The 9,243-nt window shown below is 34.1% G+C and overlaps 1 long non-coding RNA gene across 2 annotated transcripts; it reads right to left on the bottom strand.

The window, feature by feature from the left end:
- Positions 1-2,221: 2,221 nt before the first annotated feature.
- Positions 2,222-8,856, bottom strand: LOC113098223 (uncharacterized). 2 transcript variants are annotated; one of them, XR_003288969.1, is made up of 3 exons: positions 4,431-8,856; positions 3,490-3,818; positions 2,222-3,324 (listed from the first exon to the last, which is right to left on the bottom strand). It is a non-coding gene; the product is annotated as an uncharacterized LOC113098223 (long non-coding RNA). The 2 variants fall into 2 exon arrangements; XR_003288968.1 differs by lacking the exon at positions 4,431-8,856 and having other exon boundaries at positions 3,490-4,153.
- Between the last annotated feature and the right edge of the window lie 387 nt (positions 8,857-9,243).

Below are 9,243 nucleotides of genomic sequence, written 5' to 3'. Positions count from 1 at the left end.
TAACTTCTTTTGTGGTTGAATTAACATTTAAATGCATCAAGTTCCTGCTCAGCAATATTGTTGTGTGTAATTATAGATCAAATATGAGGATAGAAACTAGGTGAGGGATGAGGATGGGAATCTTCTACCTTTACTCATTACATTCCAAGTCAAAATATCTTTCTACATTCGAGAAAATGTTCCTTGTTATCTGGAAGTAAAGAAGTAAATAACATTAAACATTGAAAAATTGAATTTTTCACATAGCTTTGAAATCTCATTCACACTTTGGAATATTCAAACATGTTGAGACTCGATCAATCATGAAATAAAACAACCTGTGGCATTGAGAATCACTGACATCAAATTTGGTGCAATGCATTTTCACATGGCATATTTGTAATTAATAAAACTACATTTTGAGAGCATTAGCCTAGGGAAATTTACTGAAATGTACTTAAATATATTATTTATATATATATATATATATATATATATATATATATATATATATATATATATATATATATATATATATATATAAAGAATATATGGATATAGTTATCCATCAAAGAAGTATGCCCAAGTATTTTAAACTGTACAAGAGGCAATAAACAATATTTTAATTTATCTCTGCATTCTCAACAGTAAGGTTTAATTTTAAATGTCTTAGTTTGCCAGATTGTCAAGTACCTGAGGCAATTTCTGACAATTTAATGATCTTGTGATATCAGGTGACATCATGACATCTTCAATTCAGTTTTACATGGTTTCACAGAATTAAGTCACAGAACTGTTATTCATCATAAATAGATCTGACATTGATACTGTTTTAACTTTACTTTTATTAACTTTTTATCTTTATTTACATAATTTACATTTTAATATTATATAAAGTCAAGTCAAGTCACCTTCATTTATATAGCACTTTAAACAAAATACATTGCATCAAAGCAATTGAACAACATTCATTAGGAAAACAGTGTGTCAATAATGCAAAATGACAGTTAAAAGCAGTGAGATTGCCAGCTCCATTGAAAGCAATGCTAACAACTGAGTAAACAAATTCGAATTCATATGCAGCCACCATCACACAAGAATATGTAAAGATGTGAGAATAGCTTGCTTTGATCAACCCACGTCACAGTACACAAAGAATTTATTGTAACCTCTGGTTTAATGCTCAAGTTCATAGACTGCTCTTCAAACTAGGCCTTAGTTTGTTCATTACTGTTTTGTCCCCCCGAAATTACTCCTTTGGGTGTAGTTGTCTTTGGAACACATATGGGTGTGCTGGAGGAGAGTGGGAGAGGCATTACATGTATTATTATTATTTTTTTTTATAAAATTCCTTTAAATTAATGCCTGCCTGTGTGTGAATATGTTGACTGGTCTAAATAAGTGGGAGAAGGGGTTATGGGTCAAGAATTCTTAGCTTTCAGGAAAACTTCCACTAACCCCACAGGAACAATAAATCCTCACCCACGCTGATCTCAAGAAACCTTTATGGTCTTGATTATGAATAAAAGAAGAAAAAAAGGCCTACTAAAGACCTGCATATTAAAATAGCAAAATTCTTTAACTTTGCATAAAAAGTCATGTCTGCAGGTTTGAATAAATGTTTGTATTGCAAATGGTCTTGTTTGACTGGTTCATTTACATCAGTTTCCCAGAGAAATCGCAATACAGTTTCGTGAAGGTTCACGACGGTGGCCACAATTCAGTTCTGTTGACTTTGTGTAGGTTCACTGCATGGGATTGCCATGGTAAACTCACTCTTTGCTTCTCAAGTTGGTGATTCTGGCACAGAACACTCGCACCTTAGATGGGGCTCCCATCTGTTCTGTACACTGACAGCATATCAAAATATAACGGTTACAGAACACAGATACAATACAATGTCAGACAGGACCCTCCAGAAATTGAATTAGTTCTTCCATGAGTGCTCTCATTTCATATGAAATTTAAACTGTGCTTATGTGATAAGATATTAAGGTTTTTATATAAAACCTACTGTATGCAGATCGGCAAGATTCTTTGGTACGCAATATGTCTAATAATGGATTATTATTATTTTTTAATATCAGAGATATCAGGAATTTTAGAGCCTTTTTTGGTAAATGTTTGGGGATTAGGTTCTACAGTGGAATAGGGTTTCTTAAATAGACTACTGTTTTAAGTATAAGTGTCTCCCTTTAATTGAATTAATTGTATTTTAAGAATTATAAGTAATTCATTCAAACAGTTTTAAAAAAGTAATGTTTAATAATCTTTCAATATTTTTCTAAAAGCCTTCAATCCTCACTGCTGACTCAATGTTGCCTCTTTCCCTTACAGAACACAAAGCTTATGCAAAGATAGAATTATCATGTATAATTAGTACAAACATTTCCATTTCCATAAATAATGAAATACGTGCTATAATATAATTGATCGCAAAAAAAAAAAAAAAAATCAGTGAGGTAATAAATTACTGCTGTTATTGTGTTACAGAGATGCCATGTGGCAACAGTCAGTTTTCAATCAACAATGTTAGACAACTATTAAAGAACTACAGTACTTAACATCACAAAATCCAAAAGTAGAATAAGTATATTAAATAGCGCAATTTAAGGAATGCTTCAGTGTGTATATTTCCTTTTAAGCTTTTGAGGCACCTTTTCTCTGAATAAAGAGAGAAAATCAGAAAAGAAAAATCACGTTGTTATACAATAACATTTTAACATTATACAATAACATTATAAATAATATTACATGATACTTTAAAATTCATAAAAAAAAAAAAGAAAAAAAGAAAAATAATGTATGAATCGTCTGGATCCAGCTATCCATTAGTAACATTTATTCTAGCAGCCTCTCCAGGGTACCACTGCAAGCTTCCTGTTGAAACTCCATCAAGTCCTCCACATATCCGCGATATTAAACATAAGTGAATTGCTCTCCTGTGGAATAAGCTTTTCAGGATACAGGTTAAGCCTGATTTCATAATGCAGAAAGCCGTGGCAATTAACCACAAATCACTGTGCATAAACAGCCAAAAACCTACTACCAGATTTTCAGTACCATCAAACACTCAAGAGGGAAGAAAACAGAACCTGACTTTGTTGGGTATATAAAGCCTTTAACAAAATTTAATAGATAAGAGCAATCTAAAAATAAAAAGGGCTTTCCTTTTGAGTTTTTGTTATGCATATACTCTATACAATAACCCTCATGCTGAATGAATCATAATCATGCCAATTCAGAAAGTTGTATTTGCCAAGAGCCGAGACTGGGATTTCAGTGAGTTGTTTATTTAACCTTTCCTCCTCCCTTCCATTCAGTCATACTGAGAAATGCTGAGACCTGTTGGTAGCACACATTCATATTAGTTCTTAATGTCCTAAATTGTTTCTTGCTGTTTAAATAGAGTTTAGAGTTTTAAATCATGTTTAAAATGAAAGAGAATGCACATATTATTTATATTTACAATACTTTCCCACCCTCTCCAAGGATACAACTAGCACTGACCTCTTATTTGCTCTGGAGCTTGTTCAACTATGCGGTTTCCAACTTTTATATTGGAAGGTGGCTGCAGAAATCAGGTCGGGTAAGTTTAGCCCGAGGGGACCAAGGAGTGTTGGGGGAGGTGGTGGTTGCTGCTGCCTTTCTACATTTTGTTTGCACATTGCCTCTCGGTTGTTGCATGTGGACCAGCTTTTTTTGGATCCCACACCCACATGACTGTGGAACCCAAGGAGATGTTTGGAGTTGACACTTGTTCATAGGGTGTGTCCTGTTCCAGTGGTGACTCATCAGTCTCCCTGAGATTCACCTGTATACTGAATGTGTGCTTTTACCTTTACAAATGTGAGAACAGAAACACGTTATTTTTAATCAGAGCTACTTACATTTTTGCTTGGCAGGTGACTGCATATTTTCAACATACACTACCAGTAATCACTAAGTTTTAAAAAGACTGCATTTATGTGATCAAATATTATTATATACTATTGTATGTAATATGTTTCTGAAGGACCATGTGATTCTGAATACCGGAGAAATGGTTTCTGAGAATTCAGCGTTTACATCATATAAATAAAATGTTTAAATACAAAACATTTCTTTTTAAATGGTAGTTATATTTTTTACAGTTTTAGAATATCACAATATTACTTTTTTTTCTGTATTTTTGATCAAATAAATGCAGGCTTGATGAGCAGAAGAAACGTCTTTCAAAAACATAAAAAATAGTAATGTTTCCAAACTTTTGGTCTGTACTGTATATATATATATATATATATATATATATATATATATATATATATATATATATATATATATATATATATATATATATATATATTTAAAAACACACACACACACAGTAGCCCCTAAACATGTACAAGAGTATTTGCTTTTTATCATCACAATCAAACCAAGTGTAATTACAAAATACAGATCGACCATACTTTTCTGCATGCAGCATATGGAAGAAACAAGGGTTGTCCAAATCCAATGATTGTGTCACATCCTTCACTAATATCCCACTATCCTGGACATATTTGTGACAGTTGGGCTAAAATAAATAAATAAATAAAACGGCATCTGAAAGTTGCAGTATTTGCAAATGTATGTTTCTGACTTTTTCAACTTTTGATTTAATTTGTAGCAAAATATTAGTATTGTGGTGATCAAGTATTGATCGTGGTGATCAAGGCTTACTTCTCGCCAAAGCCCTCTCTGTTTTGTTGTAGATCATTGGACCACCTTCGCTCACAAACAGGGCCTACAAAGACATTGCCTGATAGTGCAGAGAGGCAACAAGTCAAGATTTTGGATGCAGCCAATAATAACTCTGACACCAGTTGCTTAATAGTCATTGCAAAAACAGTGAAAATGGTTCAGAGGAAAGGTCAAGTAATTTTGTCATACATTCACTAATGGCCAAATAATTGTTGGGACCACTGTACATGTGTTTAGGGGGCCTTACTCCGGAGTTCACAGAGAGTATATAAAAACATATGCAGTTCTACATAAGCTCATCCAATATGGTCTTATCCGAAGAAGTTTTTTTCCAGCAGCTCTCGAGGATCATTGTGCATTGCAGTTTGCTGTCCCTGTGGACGCAGGTTGTTGCTGGAGACAGACAGAGTGGGCAGTCTTCTCTTACCTCAGACAGTCATGAACAGGCAGGCAGCAGAGAGGAGGAAGAGAGAACCTCGATCCTGTGATAGCCATATGAGATTCCACATGCTCTGATGAGTCATTTCTCCCTCCCTCCCTTCCTCCCTCTCTACATATGAAGCGTATGAGCCTGAGTCATCAGCTAGCTTTCTTTCTCTTGCTCCAACCATGCTGCCTTGTCTCTTTTCTTTCTTACCCAACCTTTACTTCTTTCACTATTTCTGTTTCAGTTACATTGCCACCACTTTCTACCTGTCATTCACATTCTCTCTCTGCCTGTGTGAAATACATAGCAGGAGAACAATCGGATAGAAATGAAGCAACGGCATTGGTATTCCCCCATTCACATCAAAAATTCCCCTCACTGCTTTCCTGGGAGACAAAGGATGGCCCTCCGCTAATATGTCAAAATGCGCTGTGAATGGGCGAAGCAGATATATTTGACCTAAAACTCACTGATTTGAATGTGCAACAGATCTCAAGCACACAGGGATCTGGATTTTACTGCATAAGAACATTTTTAGTACCTGAAATGTAACCAAATGTAGTTACAAAGCTCAGATAAACACTCTTCTCTAAAGGATGATGTCCATAAGGAAAGCCCATTTTGGGGCTAATCACTATATAACAGATCCTGTGGGAGCGGTTATGTTAGGACTGATTTAACAGCTGTTAATAGCCGAGCACTGCAAGAGCAATAAGGATTTTTAGGGGCATTATGACTGGGTCAGTATAACACAGCTGCCCCTAAAAGTCCCTCACTTTTCTTGCTGACTTCTTCACAGTTTCTTTGTCTGGCATCTGCCTTCTGTTCAAGAAATGTTTAAGGTTTATACCATGGCTCTAAAGACTCAAACTAAAGCTCAAAGTAAAGGTCAGTCTGGACTATAATATCCCTCCTCTCCCTGAACAAGGGCCAACCATAATGTCAGACCCTTATTATTAGAATGCATTAAATGACTAAACTATTACAAATGACAAACTGTGTTTTTTTTTTTTTTTTTACTGAACACTAAGCTGTTTTCAGTGGTTTACAGCAACTGTCATTTACAAATTACAACACCTCTTGATCATTCAGGCAGATTTTTCACAGTACATAATTTTGTGTGCCCTGCTTGTTTCAATCAAATTATGCACATAAAATATTAATTAGGCTATAATATTAATAGAAGTCAAAGCAGGTGCTTAATGCAAATTCCTGAGAAACGGTCTGGTAAAATGATAAAACGACTTGCTAATCGTTTGTAAATGTGAAAATAAGTAGATATGAAATTAAAAGATTAAGATTAAGTTATTAGGTGCTAAGGTAAAAATATAGCAAATTAGATATTTTTTGGTAACTGAATAGGAACTAATCTTGTAACATCTAATGAAATAACTTTTACATATACAGTTCATTATAATTCTATGATTTGCATGTGCTGCATTGGAAGAGGTTAGTTTACAATGATTACAGACTTTTGCAACTGTCAAGATGTGACTGACATCCAGAACAATATACAAATCCTTTGGGAAACTATTGGCAGGCAGCTTTGAGAACTGCTTAATATGACAAACTGTATCAGACATGTTTGGTAACTATCCCAGAATTTATACACACACTAACAAAGCTGTCTGTAACCTGCCTCTGCCACTCCTTATACAGTAAAATCTTTAATGAATGAACCAACATACTTTTAATTTCACAGAAACTAATATTTATATTTTTGCTTCTTGACATCTTTTTGATTTGTTGTTTTCTTTTAAACTCAGAATCTTACTTTCAGGCACTCAAAAACAGACTTTTATTTTGTGTTCGGGTCTGTAAAAATAAGTCTTTGTGTTACAAAATGGTGCTGTTCTTGTAAGTTATTTTTAGTAAACAAAAAGGTCAAAATTCCTAAATTCCATTTTGTTTGTATTTTTATATGTTTTGACTGTAGTGTATATCAGACATACCACTTTAATATTCACAAATAGTTCTACTTAAAAAAAGCTAAATAAAAATAACAAAAGTAAAAATATTAAATAATAAGACACCTACGTTTTATAATTAATAAAATGACTAAATTCTTAACAAAAGTGTATCATATATGTTATTCATAATACATAACGTAAGTTCACAAAATAATTGGCTGATACAAGCCTAAACCTAATCTTTTGTATCAAATAATCTTTTGTATCAATAATTTTTCTTTTTTCTTTCTTTCTTTCCTTTGCTTTCTTTCTTTCTTTCTTTTTTCTTTCAACTAATTAACTTTTTGTTAAAGTTAACAGATACTGTAAAATACTTATGATGTCTAAAGTTAATTTCAGATTTTTCACTCTATATTTATTTAATTATAGCTATTATTTTAATTAGATTATATGTAGTATTATGTAGGAAAGTTCTTAAGAATACATATCCTACATCACATTTTTATATATATCAAATATTTAAAATAGGCTACATAAATAACTCTGCATTTAAATCATATATAAAAACGAAACGTTTAATAAAGAGTGAAGAACGGAAATTAAATTTTTTTTTATGTTATCAGTGATCCCATTATCAAATAATATAACAGAATCTTTAACTATTCTATTCTGTTGTGTTCAGTACTTTATTATTATCAATACTACAGATAAACTCCACTATACACACACACACGCACATAGGCTACATATATTCAGCACGGTCAATTGACAGAGATGGTCACATGGGCCGAAAACTGGGACTTTGTAGGCCAGTTGAATAAAAGGAAAACTCACCTTGCCCGCAAAGACCCAGCCTCTGACACACTCTCAATTGTTGCTGAATTTTGCCTCAGGTTGTGTGATCGTGTGTTAAAAGTGTGTTAGTCTGCGTTAATCTAAAACATTTGCAAAAGACCATCGGCATATCTCGGAAACGCGATCATCCAAGCGCCAATGACATGAGAAATAAAGACACGACGCGTCCAGTGAAGAGCGCGTGAGCCCATCCAGACACCAGGGTCACACTTTTTTACCTGTCATTTTCACCATGTCCACCACCAGCCTTCCTCCTTGGAGCTTCTTTAGAAAGAATGTGCATGTCGCCTGAAGAAGAACGGAAAATGTTGCCGTGTAGTGAGAAGTTGCTGCCACTCTTCACACATTATCATCACCCGCCCCCTTATTTGCGCTCAACTCCTCATGAAGACACGGTATATCCACAGGGACCGCTTACAACATTTTCCCTTTGCGCAAAAGTGGACGAAGGAAAAAGTCAATAATACGCGGTGGAACATTGAGCCTCGTTAATGCGCAAGCCTTTTGAAATTCTCCATGTATGCTGTTTTAGCCAGAGCGACCCCATGTGCTCGTTATTAATGAATTATCCATCTGGCTGGTGTAGACATAACATATTTGTACATGTTGCGCTAAAGCGCCACCGACTGGTTCCTTTGACCACATGCGGAATAAATTATGTCTGGGACCAGAGTCAGAAAATCATACTATGGCGAAGGCTTAGTTTATGAATATTAATTAAGACAGACTGACGTTGCTTAGTAACCCTCCAGGAATGTCAATTCACGTAGGCTACCCTAATCAATTTTTAATCTTTGATTAATGTTTAGTTAAACCGGTTGCTTGTTTGACCCACTGCACCTACGTCACAAAAACTAATTAATATTCATAAGCCAAGACTTCACCGTAGTAGGATGTGTGTATCCACGCCCCAAAATTGGATCGTTGATGAGACTGCATAGCCTGGCGATTTCAAGCTCATCTGTAAAACCGATGATAAATTCACTGGATCTGTCATAATAAATCAAGTCCTTTATGTGAAACACTTATCAAAACACTTACTGATTTAGTGGCATTTTATAAAAATAAAGAAATATATTAAATATATATTAATAACACTTTTTTGTTCATTTACGTAATATATAATTAGAAAAATCAATTATTATTACATTTATGTCGCCTCTAAAGTCTTTTAAGTGTTTAAATTTAATGTCTGTGTTACATTTATTTCTGGTTTTTATAGCCCTCTTTTGAAAACTGAAATCATTCTATCATTAGGCAACAGACTGTAAATTTATGATTTTGTTCTCAATTATTTGGGATTCCTATTTTAAAGGCTCTCATTGCAGTGTGGAGCGGCCCCCTGTG

The sequence above is a fragment of the Carassius auratus genome, chromosome 6, assembly GCF_003368295.1.
Source record: "Carassius auratus strain Wakin chromosome 6, ASM336829v1, whole genome shotgun sequence".
Taxonomy (NCBI): domain Eukaryota; kingdom Metazoa; phylum Chordata; class Actinopteri; order Cypriniformes; family Cyprinidae; genus Carassius; species Carassius auratus.
This window is presented reverse-complemented; position numbering and strand designations above follow the sequence as displayed.